At 42.9% G+C, this 23,544-nt stretch overlaps 1 pseudogene; it reads left to right on the top strand.

Annotated features, from left to right (window-relative positions):
* Positions 1 to 20,512: 20,512 nt before the first annotated feature.
* LOC128311385 (keratinocyte-associated protein 2-like) lies at positions 20,513 to 22,381 on the top strand (annotated as a pseudogene).
* The last annotated feature ends 1,163 nt before the right edge of the window (positions 22,382 to 23,544 follow it).

Genomic DNA, 23,544 nt, shown 5'->3' with positions numbered 1-23,544 from the left:
AACTGAGAATGTTAAGGACCTGGAGACTGGGATGTTAGATATCATTCACACATATGTGAAATTCTCTTGAGATGATGCTGGGAATTGGGGTGAAAAGGAAGTCAGTGGGTCTGGATGATAAACTTTTCAATCTAAGTTGGGGGAAGTTCAGGCGGTACCTAAAAAAAATCATGATAATGGGGAGTTGGGGACAACGAGATGCTTGGCTTAGTACCAAGGAGAGGGGGATGTTGCCCAAAAGCTGAAGAGGAATTTGATTCTCTTTCTGAAGTTTCTCTGCACATTTTTGGCACCTCTATAGGTAGGCTATGTTTCATATGGCCTCCTGCTATAACTGACCTCTTTTCAGTGTCTTTGTTTTACAACATTGTTAGGTCCTTGGGGACAGGTATAATATACTCTCACATTGAAGGTACTTAATAAATGCTGGTCTAAAAATGGAGAGTTGGACAGATTGGGACTTGTGTTGGGTACATTACCTGAAACAAATTGGTGAGAGCTGTATTTTTTTCTCCACCAGTTTGTGTTTTCAATGGGAATACCCCATCCCCTAAATTCAAGGTCTGAGGATGGCTGGCCTCACCTGGAAAATACCAGAAATGTTAGATTCCCATATGTATCCCTGCCTGGGACCTTGGGGTCTGGAAGTGTCCCTGAAACCTGAGTGTGCTCAGGCTCTTGGTGACCTGACACCTGATGGGGAAACACAAGGAAGTGGAAAAGAAGCCAAACCCAGAAGTGGCTGCTGAAAACCAGAGACTCCAACAGAAGATGAGTTGTACAATGAACAGCAAACTGTATACAAAGGCAAATATTTAATTTGAGGTGGAGCCTTATTTTCCTTACATCAAAATAATACAGACCTTGGATCAAAGCCTCTGGGATTAATGACAAAAAAATTAAATTAAGTGTAATTATATGCCACTCAAAGACTCCTGGGAAGCCATTCAAATATGCAAGAGTCCTTTGTGAAAGGTGGTGTTAGTTCTTCCTGATTGGGAAGGGCAAACTGAGGAGGAGGTTGGTTGAGTAGAGGTAATTATGTTTGATAAACTCAATTACCACTTCTCAGCAGCTGTAATGGGTTCTGCTCAAACAACGGAAAAATGATTATGTGCCCTGTCCCTTTGATGATCCAAGTGAATAAAAGAAGAAATCCCAGAGTTTCTAGAACCTGGCAACTTCAAGGCAAGACCAGATCCTAAATTTTGAAAGATACTTCAGCACTCGTTAGTACACAGGGGACTGACCCATTTAGCCAGCTGGTGGATAGCAGGTATTGGATGCCAGGGATGTTGGTAGCCCCCTGTAGGCAGGTACTATGTTTAACACTCTTATTATTCTGCACATGGCGTGGGCATTGGCCACAGTTGGTTTGGGAATGCTCTGTTTTGCTCCCTTGAATAAGGAGGGATGGATGTTTTGTTTGTTTTTTGATATAGTTGGTTGCACATTTTTCCCTTTGTGGTGGCTGTAAGAGGCAGCTTTAGTTCACACCTGATTCTATGGTTAGCCCTTAGAGAATTAGGTCTGTAAAAATAAACAAAACAAAAGCTAGCTTTAGCCATGAACGAGTTAAGAGTTGCCTGGATTCATAGTAGTCTTTTTGTATCACTATGAGTGAGTGCCCCAAAATGTTTTGCCTTCCCGATTTGTTTACCCCACCTTTCTTTTAACCTTCTGACCCACATGTCCAGTGGTTTACGGACACCTTACACAGGTATTTGAGATTCAATCCTCCCCTTCTCTACCCTGTGCCTAGCTATCCTCCCCTGGCACCCCTGCCCAAGCCCTCAGGGTGACCTAGGGACCCCTTTCTCTCTCTCTCAGTCCGATTGTGACTTCCCAAGTTGTCTTCTGCCAACTTCCCTCTAAAGTCTGTCCTCTTTCCTCCAACCCCCTTGACACAGTCCTAACTCCTGCCCTTGGTACTTGTCACATTGATGGGGGCAGCCCATCTCTAGCTGTCCTCCCTGACTGTCCTCCTGCTGAACTATCCTCTGTGATGTTGCTGGAATACTCTTTGAAAACAAAGGGGAACAAAAGACAAATGGATCACACTGCTCATGGCCTATTGGTGGAGGATGCAGACTCTGGATTAAGAGGCCCGCTCCACCATGTCCTGGTTGCAAAACCTACTTGTAAAGCCAGGCTCAAAAACGATCCCGACTTACTGTGACAGTTCAGCGAACAAACCTTTCTTGGCTAAGAAAATGAAGCTTGAGACGTTGCCACTTTATGAAGTTTCTCACATGCATACAACCCTCGGAGCAAGCTGTGGCAGCTTCAGATAAAAATCAGATGAGCCAAACCAGCCACAGTTTATACATGAGTATGTCTTGGGGGAGGGAAACTGGCCTTCAAAAGGTAAGGGGAAAAAAAAAGATAATGTTAAAATGATTGTTTGCATGGCAAGTAATAACTTAAATAATTTTAAGTTATTAATGAAAATTTTATTTTTTAAATGTTATTTATTTAGAGAGAGAGCAAGCGAGTATGGGGGAGGGGCGGAGAGAGAGAATTCAAAGCAGACTTTGTGCTGTCAGTGCAGAGCCTGACACAGGGCTTGATCTCCGGTACCAGGAGGTCATGACCTGAGCCAAAATCAAGAGTCGGACTTTTAACTGACTGAGCCACCCAGGCACCCCGGCTGTGACATCTTTACATGCAGCTTCATTTAATGATTCTTGCTCAGGGCTGTGTAATATTGCAATGAACGGGCAGCTCATAGTTTAACAAAATAGTCCCCTTTCATTGGAAAGCTAGGTTGTCTCTCTTTAAATTTGACATGGCAACACTGGTGATAATGAGTTTCTGAAAAAGGAATGTCTTGAGGGCTAACTAGGGAACAGTTTACGAAAGGAAAACTAAGCTGAGGACCCCAAAGGTGGTCAAGAAAATGACACCGGCATAAGAGTGGACCATTGTCCATCTGTCTCCCCAGATGATGCTTGAGGTGGTATGTTCTGGATGCGGTGGAGTTTGTTCTGAATACCTGTCACTGTACTGTGTTAGGTCCACTCAGATGCTGTGTAAAAGTGACTGTATTTTATCAATCTCTGCACAGCAGGAGAAGGGTGGGCCTTTCTCTATATAATAGTCTGATCCTAAAAATCCAAGCACCACATTTTTGCTTTGCATAAGGATAATTCCCTTTACAAGACCTGTACCTAATTATCTCTAACTAAAATGTTTTATTCCTGATTACATTGGTGGGGCTTCTGATTGGGAAAGGAGATGGAAAGTAGGGAGACTTTAAGCTAAAAGCCTGGGATTCCCTGTCTCCTTAAAGATTGATGGAAAAACAGTAAATTAAAAACAAACAAACAGCTAGAAAGTAAGGTGAACTACATTTACTAAACTTCAGAGTCCACTGTGGTAGATTCTGAGAATCTCAGCCTTGGAAAGGACACTTGGTCCCTCGCTCTGCTGAGTGTATGCTCTCTGAGGTCTCTTAAAGGATGGCATGGAGCCTTTGGGGCTAGAACATTTGCTGGGGTGGGGAGGTCACTACCTCCATGAGATGCTCTAATTGTGGGCAGGCTCTTCTTCCAGTGGTGATGTCTTCTGCCTCCCTTGGAGCTTCCTGTGGTGGTCCTTGGTTCTGCCCTGTGTGGCAGCCCCAAGCAAACCTATTTCCTCTCTCCACCTTCCAGCTGTTTGTGGCAGTTATTATGCCTGTCTGGAGTCAGCTCCTGTCCAGTCTAAATACCCTCATTCCTACTTGTTCCTCAGCAGATGAGGTTCCCAGCTTGCCATTCTGCTCTGTCTCCTCAGGGCAAAGGCCATCCCGTCAATGTCTAGCAAAGGAGTGGTACTCATGAGGTTTCTGGGACTTGAACTTGAGTAATCCCACCCAATGAGAGTAAAGCCTCATTGGATACAAGAAACCTTCCTGCAGTGATTTTTTTTTTCTTCTTCTTTGTGGGACAGTGAGAGTAAGAAACAGGAAAAACAGACCTACTGATTCCACCCAAATTTAGTTATTCATGGGCTCTCTCCAATGATGAGGCCAGTTACTTCTCTGGGTCACTAGGGGTCATGAGGGGGAGGATGGATAAAGGTGTATCAGAAAAGAAGAGGTAGACTTGATCCATTTCTTCTCAGAACAGAAAAAAGAATCTCTTTTATTTGTGGTCCTAGAACATAAGAGCTGGAAAATTCTTGGACGCCATATCCACCAATCTCTAGATGTTCATACAACAAAACTGATACCAGACTGATCTGCCCAAGGTCACAGAGAGATTTAACAACAGGCCTGAAACTATAGCCCAAATCTCTAGGGTACTTTCCATCAATTTCTGCTGCCTCTTCATCTCTCCTCTACCTGCTCTCAGACTCTACCTTTGTGGGCAGTCCCCCAGTCCCCAAACCTCTTTGTCCCTCTGACCATTATTTTTATCTGAAAACTTCATTGTGAAAACACAAGCACCAAAGTAAAAAGATGCCTTGGCACCTCCCCCGCCCCCCCCCATGAGAATCTTTTGCACTGTGGTTTGTGGAGGAAGCTGACGTTAGCAATGTAGGTGACGTGGTGGTTATCAAGAGAGAACAGTGGCCGTTGAGATAATGTATGTGTCTAAATATGTCAGCAGGTGCAAGAGCTGTCTTGTCCTACTGGGGCTACAGGAAAAGTATACACCCAAATATTCGGGTTACAGATAGGTCAGAGAGATAGCATAGTAACAGGGGTCAAACCAACCACAGTGTGGTTTTGATAGACACATAGCCTTCCCAGAGCCAGGGAAACAGAAATGCCCATCTCTAGAAAATGTCTTGAGTGTTCATATGGGCACCCAGAAGGAGAAAACTCATTTAAATGGGAATTTTTGCAGAGTCAAGGGCCATCTTTAATTTTAATCTGTGGTCTACTCACTGCCTCTAGAATATATCTTGGACATTACAATTTGTTCTTTTGTTTCTCCAGGCTTTGCATTCATTCTCTTATCCAATAATTATTTCAAGTGAACCCTTTAAGATTCACCTGGAATTCTAAGTCCTTTGGGATGCCTCTGTTGTCCACCCCAGCCCTCAGGGTTCTCTCTCTGCTCTTCACACTGCCTATACTCCCATCTGCTTTGGACACTTACTGCTCTCATGGGTAGGTTTGAACTCACTAACTGGATAACCAAACCAAACATTTGTTGAGCCATTGGTAGCCAATCAAGTTCATGTCTATCTTCATATTTCATTGCCAGAGCATTAGGTAGATATTATTATCATTCTCATTGCAAAGGTGACAACATTGAGGGCTCCGAGAGATCGAGAAACTTGCTGGTCACATGGCTGGAAGTGATGGTGCAAGACTCAAAACTCAGCTTTGTCTGGCTGAAATCTTCTACTTTTTCTTTTTAACCACATTATACTTGTCTTTTTATGGACTATGTTTTAGACACTTTTATTGTGAAATATACACTGAAAAAGTGCATAAAGTGCATCTGTATATATAGTTTGTTATAAAGTGAATGTCTGTATAACGAAATAGCCAACACTCCACACACCTCTGTGTATCTTTTTCTAGTATAATCCAGCCCTTCTGGTCCCCCTACAGGTAGCCATTAGCCTGAGTTTCTGTGTATATAAAGCTAAACAAAAAATTAGTTTGCTTGTTTCTGAACTTTATCGAAATGAAATTAAACTATATTCTTTCTGGCCTTGCTTTTCTTGTTTGACATTATATCAGGAATATTTTTCCATGATCATGTGTATAGTTGCAACCTGCTCACTTTCACCACTTTATAATATCCCCTTGCATGAATATAGTAAGAAGAATTCATTCACACTATACTTGTCTTAAACTTCCTTTTTTTCTGTTGATTCTTACACACCGTACCCAACTACGTTCTCACTGATTGAGTTGTTCCGATGTTTTTCTACTCTAGTTTGATAGTTATAGAAGGACATATTCACTAGGAAACCGTCATGGAAATATGGAAATGTTGGATTGTACTTGTGGCCATTTTTGTTTCTAGTGTTATGCTAATTGCTTGGGCTGAGCCTGGCAGAAGATGAAATATATACATTGCCACCATAAAGCAACTTGTTAGTACACAGCAATCACATTATGCCCTACCCTCCAAAACAGAAGTCAGTTTCTGGGGCAGAGGAGGAGAAGAAGAGGGCTACTGAGGTGGCCTAAACAGAACAGATGACTTGGTATCTGAGTTCTAGTGAAATCTCTCAGTTTTCATCTATGTGTCTTAGGATCCATATCAATTCAGTTCAAGTTTTCTATTTAAACTGGGAGTTTGGTTTTGTTTGTTTCTCGGTTTTTTTTTTTTTTTTAATGTGGGCTCTGGTTGGGCTCTAGGATGAACTCGAAAAAAGAGTTCCAACTTCTTAATTTGAAATTATGTTACCAAATTAGTAAGAGTCCGTCTTATACTGGGTGCCAGATCTGATAGGCAGTCTTGCTAACTGTGAATGAAGATCGTTTCATTTCTTTTTTTTTTTTTTTTTACCCCATCTGTATACTTATTATTTTCTTTTCTTACTGCAGTAGCTAGACTTCCAGTGTGATTGTGAAGAGGAGAGATGAGGGGGCACATCTCTGCGTTGTTACTGATCTTAAGGGGAAAGCAACCCATTTATCCCCATTAAATGTGATGTTAGCTATAGGTTTCTTGTAGATGTTGTATATCAGGTTGATGAAGTTGCCCTCTATTCCTAGTTTGCTGAGCGTTTCCTTTTTTTAAAACCACAAATGGGTGTTGGATTCTGTCAAATGCCTTTTCTGAATCAATTAATATGACTATATGATTTTACTTCTTTAGCCTGGTGATGTGGGTCACATTGACTTTTGGATGTTGAACCAGCCTTGCATACCTGGGATAAATTCTGCTGGATCATGGTATACAATTCTTTTTATACATTGTTGGATTATATTTGTTAATATTTTATTGAGTATTCACCTTGATTGATTTAAGCCCCAGCCGTGAATAAATCATTCCCTTGTTCAAAAGCCTCAACGGCTCTTAATTTCAAGCAACTAAAATCCAGATTTCTTACTCATTCAATGCCCTCTATAATCTGGCCTCATATTGCCCTTCTGTGCTTCCTCTCTCCCACTACTTTCCATGATATACTATTTCTGTAAACATTTTCCTTTTCTTTCTTTCTTTTTTTTTTCAAGCTTTTATTGAAATTCTACTTAGTTAACATATAGTTTCAGGAGTAGAAATTAGTGATTTATCACTTACATAAAACATCTAGTGCACATTACAACAAGTACCCTCTTTAATACCCATCACACATTTAGCCCTTTCCCCTGCCCACCTCCCCTCCAGCAACCCTCGATGTGTTCTCTGTAGTTAAGAGTCTGTTTTATGGCTTGTCTCTCTTTTTTCCCCCATGTTCATCTGTTTTGTTTCTTAAATTGCACATATGACTATCCCTAAACATCTTCTATACTTTCTTATCATCCTGTGCCGAATTATCTTATTCCCTTCATTTGGGACTAGGCATAACGTTCAACATTTTCCCACTCCCATTTTTTAAAATCCCATTTTTCTTCAATACCCAGCTCAAATTACATTGGGAATTGTGTCTTTTCATCTCTGTACCTCCTGAAACACAGTGTCTCCTATATAAGGTGCTTAGGAAAGGATCCTGGAATTCAACTTTGCTTCATTTCTCAGAATCTGACTTTCAGTCTTTGTTTTTTGATCTCAGATATTGAGGTCATCTAGTTCAGCAGTTCAAGCAAAGTGGCGATCCCCCTCTCTATTATCTCAGAAAAGTCATTTCTGTGATGAAGCATCTACTACCTCATGGCTGGTTCTGTTGCTGGATTTTGTAACTGTGAGAAAGTTTACATGATATTGAGCCAAGTTTTGCCCACTTACGACTTCTGTCATTGGTGTAGCAATCACTAGCTTTCATGAAGTGGTTTCAGGGAGACAGCTTGGTGGAATGGAAAGGGCCTAGGATTTAGCATTGGGTGGTCAGAGTCCACTCTGCTGCTTACTAACTGTACTGTCTTGGATGAGTCCAGGGATTTGCCAGTGCCTCTGTTTTCCCATCTTTAAAATGGGGGTAGTGCTACTTTTTGTAGAATTGGCAGAACAACAAAATGTATGTGTGAAATAAATGATGTAAAGCTTCAAGCATAGCAGCTGGAATAAAGTACTCACCAATTCAGCAATTATCAAGCTCCTACAGTACACACAATACTAGGTGTCATGAGGAATCAAACATGTATAAACTTATCCTCCTCACTTAAGGCTAGTTTGAGTTAAATTAAATTTGGTTTCAAATTTGTTGCTCCAGATGAATAACAGGAGAAACTTAGTTCCTTCACTTGCCTGTGGGATGAGGCCAGCTTGGTAGATGAGGATTGTGATTTCTGTTGGGGGCAATGTCATAGTTTCTTGGCATCAGGAATGAATCAGAATTAATTGATCCATGATCAGTTTAATTTAAATTGCCAGTGGCAGGTTTGGAAAGGCCCAACTGTCAGTATGATGCCTGTGTGGAAAGGAAAAAGTGAGACAGACCCTCAGGGTGTTTGGTGAGTTGAGTGAGCTGTGGACAAGTTGAGCAAGGGAGGGGGGAGGGACAAGTGAGAATTCCTTAGAACTTTCTTTTCACGTCATCAGAAGACTTTGTGGTGACAAGTGTCTATTTTCATAGACAATAATTCATAGTGATGTCCAAACCTTTTTTTCAGTTTAGCATTGGTATATTCTTCCCCCTTCTTTCTCACGCTAGCGTTCTCGTTTTTTTTTTTTTTTTTAATGTCTTGTAAAGATAACTGCGTGTGTAGCTCATTTTAGTTAGATCCTGCAGTGTTTCTTGTTTGTTTGTTTGTTTGTTTGTTTGTTCGTTTTTTAAATCCATGAGCTGGTATTAAGGTTCTAAGTGTCCTGGGAACTTCATTAAATGTTTTGTGGTCTTCGTGGGCAATTGGTAATGGCTGTTTTGAACATTTCCTAGGCTAATGTGCTAGTGGTCACTCTCTATGACATTTAGCTTTTGGGACCTTGCCACAGGTTGGAAGAGATGCAGAACCAATTCCTGTGGGAAACTTTGCTGATGGTCTTGGCCCTGTTCTGGGTAGGGGTTCAGTGGATTTTTATGCTGGCTCCAATCCTGATTAGGCTCCATAACTTGGCAAAAGAGGACACTGGCTCCATCCTCCACTTGGCTTATGGCCAGAGCATATTCAGCCGTCCTTTAAGAGGAAAAATAAAGCTTTTGCCTGATAGTATAACTTCAAACTCTGCAGCTATCTTCTTATCAGTAGCTCATTTTTAAGAAATGTTTATGGAGGATTACTTGAAGGATAAACCATTCGTCTGTTTCTCTATATTCTAAATATTATCCTTGGGTCAAAGGCTACCATCAGGTGTCTGTAGGCTTGGACTGCAATGTCCTGGTCTTTCAAATAATTCAGTCTGATGATTTGAACTTTGGCCTGTGCCATTAATCTATACTGAAGGATAGCCCCTTGAAACCTGCTGTTGTATTCAGTATGGGTCATTCTTTTTATTATTACTATTTTTTGGATACTGTTTTTAATTTTATTTTCTTAATATATATCCAAATTAGTTAGCATATAGTGCAACAATGATTTCAGGAGTAGATTCCTTAATGCTGCTTACCCATTTAGCCCATTATGGGTCATTCTTGAAGGTGGAATTCATTCCAAACAACTACCTTTGGGGCAGGGAGAAGATTCTCCCTGATTTCAGTACCAGCATAAGCTATGCTTCATCTAGGCACCTATTTTTATCTTTTAGAAGCCAGGAAACTTGTAACTAATGTTATCCTCTGTGTTTGCCCTGGGGAGCATACTGTCAAATTTGTGGTCCTCTCTCTACCTAGCATTGTGTCTTACTCCTTTGCTTTATCTCTTTTGCCTACTTTATTTTTCCTTCAGGCCAATTTTCTCATTGAAAGAAAACTCTCATTGTGTTGTATGGATATCTGTACCTGGTAACTGGCACAAATCCCTCCATGAGCAGGTCAGGGCAAGTCTAAATCTTTAAAAGACTACTCTCCTTTGACGAAGGTCAGCACAGCATATGGGAAATTCCAGAGGAAAGAGCAAAGGGAGGCACTCTTTAGAGAACAGAGGTCAGCATTTGCTTGCATCTCAGTTCTGCAGAACTCTCATCTGTCATTTGTTGCATGCAGTAAACTCAGGCCGCAAGGTTCGGCTTTCTCAGGAAATCATGGAGATGCTGCAGAAATGAAAGTCTGGGCCCACTGACCAGAAAGGCAGTTATACTGGGTGGGTGTTTGGGGCCACAACCAAAACCAAACACACCCTTTGTCAGAACCCCACAGCCCCAGCCTGCCTCACCTCTCGGTGAGGTGAGCAGCTGCTGTGAATACCCACCTACCCCCTGCATGGCGGAGTCTTCAGAGTTCCGTGTGTCTGTGTATCTGCCTGCATCTGCGGGCCTCTGATTAATTTCTCTAATTAATCCTTTCACCTGCCAAACAGATGGGCCAGTGAGCTCTGTGTAATCCTGGCAAAGAGGTAGATGACCCCTAGAAGAAGTCATGGACTCCTTAAGGTGAGAATGTCTTCCTCAGCCATCGCCTCTTTCCTTGAGATGCCCTCCCTCCTGTGCTCTGTGCCCATCACTCAGGCCGTTGTAGGCTGTGCTCTGCATATGTGTGCTATGGCGTCCTTCAAGCTCACTCAAGTTCTTTAAGTTCAGTCCACACCACTAACAGCCCCCCACACCTGGAATTACTCTGGACTTTGGTCTGGAGCATGCTTGGCCCTTAAATTCTGCTGTCCCTGTGGCTAGGCCATTTCATTTGTCCATGGCTCCACTCTAACTAGATTTGAAACTTCTAGAGGGCAGCATGTATACCCAGACCTTGATCTTCTATTTCTCACAGACATTAACATGGTTCGAAGCACCAGTAGGTCCTCAAAAATGTCTCCTCCTCTCCTCCTGCTGTTCCACATCGTCCTCTTCCTCCTGTTTCTCCTTATGCCTGTGGGTCTGTCTCTGTAGGGACAGTTCTGCTGTGGTAACATGTAATTCCCAAATCTCAGTGGCTTATAAAACATAGGTTTGTTTCTGTGTCATGAAGGCCACTCTGGCTCTGCCCCATGTGTCTTCTCTTCTAGGAACCCTGCTGAAGGGGTGCCCTGATTTGAGATGAGCCATGGCTGTAGGAAAGAGTGAGAGAGAACTGGAAGAAATTCCCATTGTCCTTAAGGCTTCTGTCCTTCCCGTTCACATCTCATTGTCCCAAGCCACGTCATGCGGCCCAACCTGACTTAGGTGGAGACTGTGAACTCCACCTGCAGGAAGGCAATGGTGGGATGTATGATCAATTTTCAAGGAAGGGAGCCAACAGTTGGGCACGATGAGACGTTTTACCATAGACTCCTTCTAGGTGCCTGGCCCTCCTGGGAGCATCACATAAAGCATGTATGACTATCTCCAGGCACAGTAGTTTTATGGCATGTGACAATTTTAGACCTGTTTTTTTTAAGTTTATTTATTTATTTTGAGAGAGAGAGCGAGCAAGCAGGAGTGGGGGCAGAGAGAGAGAATTCCAAGCAGGCTCTGCACAGATCCTGATGCGGGGCTGGAACTGTGAGATCATGACCTGTGCTGAAACCAAGAGTCAGATGCTTAACCAACTGAGCCACCCAGGCACCTCAGCCCTGTTTTATAACAAGGAAACAGAGGCTCAAGTAATTTATTTAAGCAGCTCTGAAATGAATGAATGAATGAATGAATGAGTGTCCACATTACTTTCAGCTTTTCTTGGCAACTGCTAATGCCCCGGTCCCATCAGCACTTTTCTTCTCCAGATGAGGCTACCATTATCACTCTTACAGTTCTCTGTGTGATCCTGTAGAAGAGCACCCCATAGGTCTCAGGACGTTATTTGTTATCTCTCCAGATTAAGTTATTTTCATTTCAGTGGGGATTTCTAAAGATGCCTCAGTCCCCAGTGGTGAGTCTAGTGGTGGAAACTTCAAGTACTAGCCACATGTAAGACTAAGGGAAGCTTGTTGATAATATCTGTTAAGCCTCTCTCTCTCTCTCTCTCTCTCTCTTTTAATGTTTGTATTTAAATTCCAACTAGTTAACATACAGTGTAATATCAGTTTCAGGTATATAATATAGTGATTCAACACTTCCATACAACACCCAGTACTCATCACATCAAGTACACTTCTTAATCCCTATCACCTATTTCACCCATCCCCCCACCCTTCTCCCCTCCAGGAACCATGAGTTCATTCTCTATTATAGTTAAGAGTCTGTTTCTTGGTTTGTACCCCCTCTTTTTTTCCTCTTTCCTCATTTGTTTCTTAAATTCTACATATGAGTGAAATCATCATATTTGTCTTTCTCTGACTGACTTATCGCACTTAGCATAATATTCTCTAGCTCCATTCACATTGTTGCAAGTGGCAAGATTTCATTCTTTTTTAATGGCTGAATACAATTTCATTGTGTGTGTGTGCGTGTGTGCGCGCGCGCATGTAAGGCCTCTTCTTTATTCATTCATCAGTCGATGGACCCTGGGCTGTTTCCATAATTTGACTATTGTAGATAATGCTGCTATAAAGATCGGGGCGCATGTATCCCATTGAATTAGTGTTTTTGTATTCTTTGGATAAATATCCAGTACTGTAATTGCTTGATGGTAGGGTAGTTCTATTTTTAACTTTTTAACAGAAATTTCATACTGTTTTCCATTGTGGCTGCACCCATTTGCATTCCCACCACAAGGGGATTCTCCTTTCCCCACATCCTTGCTAACAGCTGTTGGTTCTGGCGTTGTTATTAGCCATTCTGACATGTGTGAGCTATTATTTCATTGTGGTTTTGATTGGCATTTCCCTGATGATCAATGATACTGAGCATCTTTTCATGTCTCCATTGGCTATCTGTATGTCTTCTTTGGAAAAATGTCTATTCATGTCTTCTCATTTTTCCTCTCTCTCTCTCTCTCTCTCTCTCTCTCTCTCTCTCAAGCTTATTTTATTTTGAGAGAGATGGAGAGCAAGCAGGGGTGGGACAGAGAGAGAGGGAGACAGAACTCCAAACAGGCCCTGCCTCATCAGCAGAGCCCAATGCAGGGCTCAAATTCATGAACTGTGAGATCATGACCTGAGCTGAAATCAAGAGTCAGACTCTTAACCAACTGAGCCACCCAGGCACCCCAAAAAGGTGATTTTATTAAAGCATAGGGACAGGACCCGTGGGCAGGAAGAGCTGCCTCATTTTTCTTCTCTTAATAAATGTTCCTAATTGCTGGTCTCAAATAATTAATGGGTCTTGACTTGAAAGCATTTTCATGGGTGATCAAAAATGAAATTTAAAACATGAAATAAAATAGAATGGGGTGAAGAGTATCAGATTGCATCACGTACAATAAGGCTAAGTTTCATCAAACTACTGTCTCTATTATGTATGTGTATGTATTATATGTATGCAGAATTGCAATGTAAAACGTATTTTTTGTTGTTGTTGAGTTTACATCAAAAAAGCTTTGAAAGCCATTGCTTTAAACAATGTCTTTTTCAGTTGATTCACTGGGTCTATCCTGAGATCCAGTTCAGTGAATATCCTTCAAGGCCAAAGTTCACCTTCATTGTGCTGTTTCACCATGGAGGTCTAACCTGGATGACAAGGATGGCTTCTCCCTCTCTTCCAGGTGTCCAGACCCTAACCTACAACTAGGATGCTGTAGGCTTCTAAAAAAAAGATGTGTTTATTAGGTTACCTTATATCTGTAAGAATGAAGTGGTTGATCAAGACACTCCTTAAAAAAAATTTTTTTTAAGTTTTTTTATTTTTGAGAGAGACAGAGCATGAGGAGGGGAGGGAAAGAGAGAGAGGGAGACACAGAATCCAAAGCAGGCTCCAGGCTCTGCGCTGTCAGCACAGAGCCTGACACAGGATTCGAGCCCATGAACTATGGGATCATGACCTGAGCCAAAGTCAGATGCTAAACCAGGCACCCCTGATCAAGACACTCTTTAAGGCCACTTTCAGCTCTATGATTCCACAGTCCTACATGTTTTGTTGCAGAAAAGGGCAATCCACCACAATGTTATGGTTTGATAATGTGAAACCCAAAACATTTTGTATCTTTTGGACTGTGACCTCCTACCTCACTCCTATGTCTGTGTCACCAGATGTTTTCAAATACCCAAATGTTTGCCAATTCATAGGGAGAGTGGACATTTGTTGTTTTTGTCTAACCCCCTTTCCTGCCAGTTCTGCTCTTACTCTCTGTTAACCACATTGAACTGTGACAATTAGACAATGGATAAGTGTGTGGCCCAAAGCCAGTCAGAAACTTTCCTTGAGGTCTTTCTCTGATGAAGCGGAGATAATTTTCTCTTGTTCTGGACTCCTAGATGGACACTCAGAATGATGTTAAGCCCGGGGCCTGATGTGCCTCTCCTGTCCCCCATCTCCACGAGGAGGTTGTATGCAGTAGAGGATGAGGGCCACACTCAGAGAATGGATACGTGGTGGTAGCTTGAGAGTGAAAGACGGACTCATCAGAGCATCCTGGGTTGAAGATAACATGGTTTGAGCTCTTGGATCCATCTGACCTCCTGCCAGACCTATGTCCTTTTTCTGTGTCACATGTACCAACGTATTTCTCTTTTGGGTGTAAACTAGTTTCAGTTTGGTCTCTGTCCCTTGCATCAGAAGGAGTCCAGATCAAACAGTGGATTACAACATTTGGGTGATTTTCTAAAAATATCACTTTTGATCCAATCTGTTCACATGGCTTTCGTTAAAAACCCTCCCTTCTTTCCAAAAGTGTTGAAGCACAAAACATGTGCTCTAAACAATGTTAGATCTAGATAATAATGACTGCAACTGCTGTGTGTAGCAAGTTGTGCTTCAGTGTTTTTTTTCCGACGTTTGCTTAGTGCAAAAAATAACGTGACATGGCTCAAGAGAACCTTCCGGAGAGTAAGATTTATCTCTATTTCTGCCAAAGTAGTTTTTCTGTTTTCCATCTTTTCACGTAGTGTTCCCTGCTATGCAAGATAGTATTCCATGATGAAAATCATGGTGTACTCCCAAGTTTAGATTTCTGTTTTTTTCTCTTAACATAAAATAGAGTCTTCATATCAATCATGATTTCTGTATAACAGAGTTTCTCAACCTCTGCGCCATTGACATTTGGGGGCCTGTCCTATGCATTGTGGCCAGTTTAGCCACTGCTCTGGCTGGAGGGGTGCCCTTAGGTACCTATAGAACTCATTCCCTTCCCTCTCTCCCATTAGGACCACCAAAAATGTTTTCAGACACTGCCAAATGTCCCTGGGTGGGGAAAAATTGTTTCCAGTTGAGAACCATTGCTCTACATTAGTCCTTTGACTCCACACCATGGTCTTCTTAAGTAGGCTCCTATGTTTAGACGTTGAGATTACTCCTAATGAATTGCTGTTACAAATAATGCAGCAATGTATCCCCTGGGCATGCACCTTTTTCTATTACAAAACTGATTTCCTGAAAAGAAATTCATCAAGATCAAGTCGTAAGAACACTTTTAGGAGCTTTCAACTTGATCTTCAAAATACTTCCACTAGTGTGTACTTTCCTGTAGGAGGTACCATGTTAATTAATGAATGTAATTCTTTCCCTGCCATCTTGCTAGTATAGAGTTGAATATGTTGCAATTTCAGCTTCATGTGGTAAATGGAATCTAGAATTTGGAGTTAGCCTGGTCTGGACCCAAACCTAACATTAGCACTGACAGCAAGTTGACCTCGGGTAGTTTCCTCATCTTTCAGCCCCTATGTCTCATTTGTAAAATGTGCTCAAAAACAACTATTTACTGTCTTTGCCTTTTATCACCTTGGATGCTTGAAGTACCTCTGCCTATGAGTAGTATGCACTGAAAAATATCATTTCTGTTTTACACAGGCCATAAAGGGGCAGGACTTTACCATGATCAGACCTGTGCTTCTGAGGTGGAGGTTTATTGCATCTGTCAGTTTCCTGCTTCATTTCAGCCATCTGTATGTGCTATGCCGGGTGCCTGCCCTCCTGTAGGCTGTGGGGCCCGCAGAGAAAGGGGTGGGAGGGGTCACTGTCAGACACCTGAGATTATAGGGACGGTAGGCAGAAACAGCAAAGCCAGGGGCTAAATGGGGCAGAAGCCTTTGGTAAGAGCTATGGGTGTGCCCAGGAGGATGGGAGCACCAGGGGCCATAGGGCAGGGGTGGAAGGCTTTATGGGGACCTGGGATGGGCTGCAGGTAAGAGGTATGCTATGGAGACAGAGGAGGACACACAGAGATGGAAATGGGTGTGGCAGTTAGTGGGGACAGCTAGAAGCCAAGAAGGGCCAGGAGCCTGAGCCAGCACAGAGGGGAGGATGAGTGTCCTTGGAGCCAGTGGGACGGGGTGGTAAAGAGGGGGCAGGTAGGGTGGAGCTCGGGGCGAATCAGTACAAGGCGATATAACTGGCCCTGTCCTGTCCTGCTCCTGCTGTTTGGGTGGGTTGGACCAGGTATTTCCAAAGGAATTGCTGAGCGGACCAGAAATCTGGTTTGAGCCCCTAACAGCAGGACTCTTCTTGATGAAAGTGACAGAAATACGATGTGTGCAACTTTCAGTAAAAAGAAGATACTATTGGTGGTTCCTCAAAAAGTTGAAAAGAATTCCTGTATGACTCAGCAATTCTAGCCCAAAGTGTATGCCCATCCCCCAAATGAAAATAGATTCAAAAACTTGCACGTGCACACTCATGGCAGCACTACCCACAGTAGCCAAAAGGTGGGGACGACTCAAACGTCCACCAGTGGGTGACTGGATAAACCAAATGTGGTATATGCATACCATGGAATATGGTTCAGCCACAAAACGAAATTCTGATACAGGCTTCAAGGATGAAACTTGAAGACCTTATGCTCAGTGAAGAAGCCAGAGACAAAAGTCAACATGTTGTAGGTCTGTTTATAGGAAATGTCCACAACAGGTAAATCCATAGAGGCAGAAAACAGACTAGTGGTTGCTAGGGGGCAGCAGGGAGGATAGAGAGTGACTGCTTAATGGTATGGGGTTTTCTCTTGGGATGATGCAAGTGTGTTTGGAATGAGCAGTAGTTGTTGCACAACACTGTAAGTGTGCTAAATGCCACTAAATTGTTCTTTCTTTTCTTTTTCTTTTCTTCCTTTCTCTTTCTTTTTCTCTTTCTTTCCTCTCTCTCTCTCTCTCTTTCCCTCCCTCTTTCCCTTCCTTCCTTCCTTTTTGAGAGAGTATGTGCGAGTTGGGTAGAGAGGCAGAGGGAGAGAATCTTAAGCAGTCTCCATGCTCAGCACGGAGCTCAACCTCGGGCCCATGGGATCATGACCTGAGCCAAAATCGAGAATCGGGACACTCTGTGGACTGAGCCACCCAGGGGTCCTTAAATTGTGCACTTTAAAGTGGTTGCTTTTATGCCGTGTGAATTTCACCTCCTTAAGAGTCACTCCCATAGCCTCAGGAAGGGCAGGCTCATGGCTGGTCCTCAGGAACAGCCGGAAGCAGGGGGTTCCAAGGCCTCTAGGAGGCTTCTCTCTGTGGTTGTCTGTGTGTCTGTGTCATGCTCACTCTTCATGGAGGAAATGTGGCAGTGGACAGTTCCAGGGTGCCCTGAGCACACAGCCTCCCAGCTTCTCCAGCTTTATGACAGCGTTCCCTTATTGGCCCAGCACTGACCAACGGCCCGGTCCTGTGTCCTTCAAATGCAGCAGAGATAGGGTCAAAAGAGCCTTGGGGGAGTGGAGGAACAGAGGGAGCCAGCAACGGTGCTGTAAGGTCAGCTCTGGGGCCCATGCATAGATTAGATTTCCAAGGGAGCATTAAAAGGTCTCACCAAACTAAGTCCACCTTGCAAATATAATGTGAAGGTTCAGAGTAAATGTCCCCTTTCACCTTTCTGAGGAGCAGCGCCCTTCCTCAGCCTGTGCGCAGTATACGTCCTGATTCTCCGTACTCTCTCTCACTGGTAGGACCTAACTAGGGCTCCTGCCTCTGCTGTCACCTCTCTATAGTTTGTTTTCCACAAAGCACCAGCCCTTAAAAGGCCAATCAGATCACGTCACACCTTTCCCTAAACCCATCGATGCCTTCCTACTGCATTTAAAATAAATGCAAACCTTCTTCTGGATGGTACCTCAGTGGCTCTCAACACTACCTACACTTTAGAATCACCTGGAGTGGTTTTTAAAAGTCCTGATTCTTGGCTTTCCATAGACTAATTGAATCAGAACCTCAAAGTGAGCACATGGGCAGCTGGGCAAGAATATTTTCTACAAGCTGTAGAGCTGTTTCTCTATTGCAGTCAGAATTGAGAGCTACTGCCCCACATGGTCTGGTCGCTGGCTACCTGCCCCCCTGAAGTCTCCCTTATCACTATTTCCTTCATTCCAACACTCCTGCCACATTGGCTTTCTTTCTGCTGTGCAAGCTCAGACAAGTTCATCCTGACCGCAGGGCATTTGCACTGACTCGTTGGCTTGGAATGCCTCACGCTCATGTCTTCACTTGACTGGCTCCTTTTTGCTTTTGCAGATCTGTGCTCGGATTTCACCTTCTGACCCTCTGCCTGTTTTATCTGAAGTTGTTTCTACCTTTTCCTCTTCAGTTGCTTTCTGTCAGGTTACTCTGTTTCCCCTTTTTCACAGCACTTGTTACCAGCTGAAGTAAACTTAAAAGGAAATCTGTCCATGCCCTGTGTCTCCCATGGAAATGTCAATTTCATGAGAAAAGGGGTCTTTCATGATTTATCCTCAGAATCTATAACTGTGCCTGACATTTAGTGTATGGCTGAACCCTTGCATCTCAAATTCCACATCGTGTAGACATGGGCTATCTACATGGCTATTGAGCACTTGATATACGGCTAGTTCGAATAGAGATTAAAAGTAAAATACAGGGGCGCCTGGGTGGCGCAGTCGGTTGAGCGTCCGACTTCAGCCAGGTCACGATCTCGCGGTCCGGGAGTTCGAGCCCCGCGTCAGGCTCTGGGCTGATGGCTCAGAGCCTGGAGCCTGTTTCCGATTCTGTGTCTCCCTCTCTCTCTGCCCCTCCCCCGTTCATGCTCTGTCTCTCTCTGTCCCAAAAATAAATAAACGTTGAAAAAAAAATTAAAAGTAAAATACACACTAAATGTTAAAGTCTTAGTGTGAAAGAATGTAAAGTACCTTATTAATAGTTGATCATTTCAATACGTAATAAGTTTTTAATGTTTCTGAAAAACTGAGTTAACTAAAACATTGAAATTAATCTCACCCGTTTCTTTTTACTTGTTGTAATGTGGTTATTAGAGAACATTACATTATACTCAGTTCAGATTAGGTTTCTATTGGCCCACTAAGGAGTTGAAGGGGCACTTTGTCCAGGGTTCATCTCCACTGGCCCCCACAATTTCATAGCCCTGCACTTGGAGTTCTGGTTCCAAGAAGCCTCGTGGGTTTCTGGTTTCTGTATACAACATCCATGGAGCTGCCAGGCTAAGGACATTTATCACCTTGGCTTGAGCCCCCTCCCTTGCCTCTGGTGTTTCCTCCCTTTCTCACTGTTAGTCCCTCATTATACTCTTTTGAATTTTTCCTGTAATCTTTTCTATCAAAATCAATGCTGTGCTACTTGGCAATCGTGTTTTCTGTTTTTCATTGTATCTTTATTCATCTTTATAAAGTTCATTTATTTTGAGAGAGTGCGCATGAGCGGGGGAGGGACAGAGAGAGAGGGAGAGAGCATCCCAAGCAGGCTCCATGATGTCAGCTCAGAGCCTGACACGGGGTTCGAACTTATGAACTACGAAATCATGACCTGGGGCCAAAATCAAGAGTTGGACGCTTAACCGACTGAGCCACCCAGGTGCCCCTTCTGTCTTTAAAAGGGCCACAAAAAACTATTCAAAAAAGAACCAGAGTTGTGAGCTGGATGGGACTGCAGGGAAAATTTTATAAATTATGAGACTTGACTTCAACGAGGCTTCACTTAAGGTCACCAGGGAGATCATCAGGGAGTCCAGACTCAAGTGCAGAGGTCAGTAAGGTGTGTAAATTAAGAAGTGATGTATGAGCTGCAGCCCCTGTGCTCTGGAGACCTTCAGTACAGGTGGACAGGCAGGTGTGAACAGATGAGGACATAATAATACACTTGCTCCAGGACATGAGAAGGAGGGGGCTTGCTGGGGATCCAAGGGTTGGGGCTGGTGCACAAGGGGGATTCATAACAGGAGGGAGCTCAGGAGATGGAAGACATCTACTTAAAGAGACCGGTTTGGCTCCTTCCCAAGCCCTGTTGTGACCCAGGCCACAGGATTGTGGTTTGCCTAGACTTAGACAATTTTCTGAGGGAGTCCATCATCTTTGTGTCCAGGGGTTTCTGAGGATATGAACCAAGGCTTTAAAATCCTTACTTTGTCAGTCTGATGGGACTTCTAAGTCTATGAAAAACCACGAAATAAACCCATTCACTCATTCATTCATTCTCCAAGGACACTTGGAGAACCTGCTATGTGTTGGACACTGTGCACACAGAGTTGACTGAGACATGGTCATGTGGTACCACAAGGGAGGTCGTCTGAGGACAAGGTGAGGGATGGAAAGAACCCGGGTCCTCAGTGGTTGTCTGAATGAGCCAGTCCTGCACTTTGCTCTGTGTCTGGATCTTCTTATTTTAAGGCATTGTCAGTCAAGCTTCCTTGTTGCTTAAGCTGAAGCTGTCCTGATGGGACCAGTGTTTCTCTGGTGACATTTTTACCCCTGGCTGTGTCCCTAGGAGCCTTCTTCATCTCTCTTGTAGATCCCCATCGCTCTGAGGGAGATAAGCTATAAAAGGTACAGAATTAAGTGAGAAAGATGAAAAGACATGGTTTTCTGTGGGACATTCACTTTTCATTGATTTCTTTCCTACCTTCCAGCTCACCAGCATCCCCATTCCTCGTGTCCTTTTAATCCAGCTTAGATACTCCCACCTGTCATTGCAGAACCCTGAAACCCCACCTGGGTCAGTTTTACTGGCCACTGTCTTTGTACACTCATGCTTTCCAATCTCAAGTAGACTCTTGGGACTGGTCAGCAGTTGTACTACATTTCTCTTGTCAACTCATTCTCTCACATCCCACAAGGGCTACTTTTAAAACCCTTTATTTTTGCAAAATTCCATTTCACTCTTCAGCATCTCTGATATTGCTAGGAAAATTCAATTCCCACACCAAATCTACAAACCAATTAGTATTTTTACCCCCCCCTTCCCCTTTCTATTCTTATAAACAAGGTGCTCCCTTTTCTTTCTAAAGCCATCCATTCCTCTTTGCTTGGCTTTTACCCCTTGCACCAATTATCAATCATTTCTCACTTTTGTAAGCATTTTTAATTTTCTCCTATCTTAAGAAAAAAAAAAAAACCCAAGCCCTCCTTCCTTGATCCCATGACCTATTATAGCTATCACCCTATTTTTTACCCTCCCCCCGCCCCCATACAACCAAACCTCTTGCAAGAGTTGTCTGCCCTTGTTGCAAGACTGTTGGGATTTTGAGCCAAGTGCTTCGGTTGGGCTCCCCTCTTTCTTGGCCTGAGGCACTGACTAGGCCCAAGGGCAGGACATGATGGCTGTAGGACAGCCTCGCTTGCACTCTCCTCCCTCCTGCCTTCACTGCTGCTCTTCATGGAGATGCAGATGTACAGCCCTCAGCTGGCCTCCACGGAGTGACTCACCATCCAGGGCACCCTGCTGGGCTCTGGCCTTTTCATCTTCTCTCTTACTGCCTTCAGTAATCTGGAAAATCTTGTCTTTGGCAAAGATTCCAAGCAAAGATCTTCCCTGAGATTCTTCTCTGCCTCCTGTTGGCTCTCTCTGCATCTAGCCTCATCCACCGAGTCTGCGTCACCACCTGCTTCGTCTTCTCCAGGGTTGGCCTGTTCTACGTCAACAAGATCTCCTCCACTGTGTATCAGGCAACAGCTCCAGGGCTCACACTGGCCAAGGTCACTAGGAAGGGCAAAAAGAGAAACTGTACTTGAATGTCCAATAAAGTTGATTCTTTGTTTAAAAAAAAATATTGTTGGGATTTTGGCTGGGATTGCATTGAATCTATAGATCAATATGGGGAGAAATAATCTTTTCAATATTGTCATCAAACCACGAATGTTTTCATCTTTCCTTTGTTTTCATCTTTAATTTTACTATTTTATACTTTTCTGTGTGGAAGTCTTACTGTGTGGAACTTGTGTTGCATCCCAGAAATTTCATATTTCTTCTTGCTACCGGATATGGTATTTAAAATTTTTTATTTTCTGTTTCTTGCTTATATATAGAAATATAGATGAAACTTGTTTGTTGACTCTGTGGCAGCATTCTTGCCCAATTCACTTATAAATTGCAATGATATGCCTGTAGATGCCTTTGGATTTTTTCATGCACACAATTATATCATCTGCAAATAATATTTCTTGTTTTCCAGTCATTACTGACTTACACACTTGCTTACTACCTCCAGTGCAATGGTGACTCGGAATAGTGATAGTGTGAAAACTTGACCCATGTTTTCCTTTTTAAAATGGAAGTATAGTTGACACACAGTATTATATTAGTTTCAGGTGTATGACATAGTGATTCAACATTTATATACATTATGAAATGATCACCATAATATGTCTAGTTACCATCTATCATCATACATACTTAGTACAATACTATTGACTATATTTTCTTTACATGCCCATGACTTATAACTGGACATTATAAGTCCTCTTATACTCCCTTCACCTATTTTGCCCATCCCTCTACCACTTTCCCCTCTTGCAACCACTGGTGTGTTATCTATGTGATTCTGTTTCTGTTTTATTCATTTGTTTTGTTTTTTTGTATCCCCCATATAAGTGAAATCATAATGGTGTTTGTCTTTCTCTGACTTATCTCACTTAGCATAATACCCTCCATGTCCATCCATGTTGTTGCAAATGGTAAAATTTTATTATTTTATGGCTGAGTAATGTGTATGTGTGTATGCATATGTGTATGTGTGTGTGTGTGTGTGTGTGTGTGTGTGTATTAGCAAACCTTTGTGTGTGTGTGTGTATAGCAAATCTTTATCCATCCGTCAGTGGACACTTAAGTTACTTCCATATCTTGGTTATTGTAAATAATGCTGTAATGAATATAGGGGTGCATATATATCTTTTCCAATTGGTGTTTTCACTTTGTTTTTTATTTTTATTTTTTTTTAATGTTTACTTTGAGCGCGCGCGCGCGCGCGCGAGAGAGAGAGAGAGAGAGAGAGAGCGTGTGAGCAAGTGGGGAAGGGTCAGAGAGAGAAGGAGAAAGAAGACAGAATCCCAAGCATGTTCTATGCAATCAGCACAGAGCCTGAAGTGGGGCTTCATCTCACGAACCATGAGATTATGATCTGAGCCAAAATCAAGAGTCTGATGATTGACTGGGCCACCCTGGGGCCTCTTCATTTTGCATAAATACCCAGAAGCGGAATTGTTTTGTGGTGGTGTCATATGAGAGTTCCATTTTTAATTTTTTGAGGAACAGCCATATTGTTTTCACAGTGGCTGTGCCAATTTACATTCCCA

The sequence above is a fragment of the Acinonyx jubatus genome, chromosome A3 (assembly GCF_027475565.1).
Source record: "Acinonyx jubatus isolate Ajub_Pintada_27869175 chromosome A3, VMU_Ajub_asm_v1.0, whole genome shotgun sequence".
Classification (NCBI taxonomy): domain Eukaryota; kingdom Metazoa; phylum Chordata; class Mammalia; order Carnivora; family Felidae; genus Acinonyx; species Acinonyx jubatus.
Note: the sequence above shows the minus strand (reverse complement) of the source record. Positions and strands in the feature narration are given on the sequence as shown.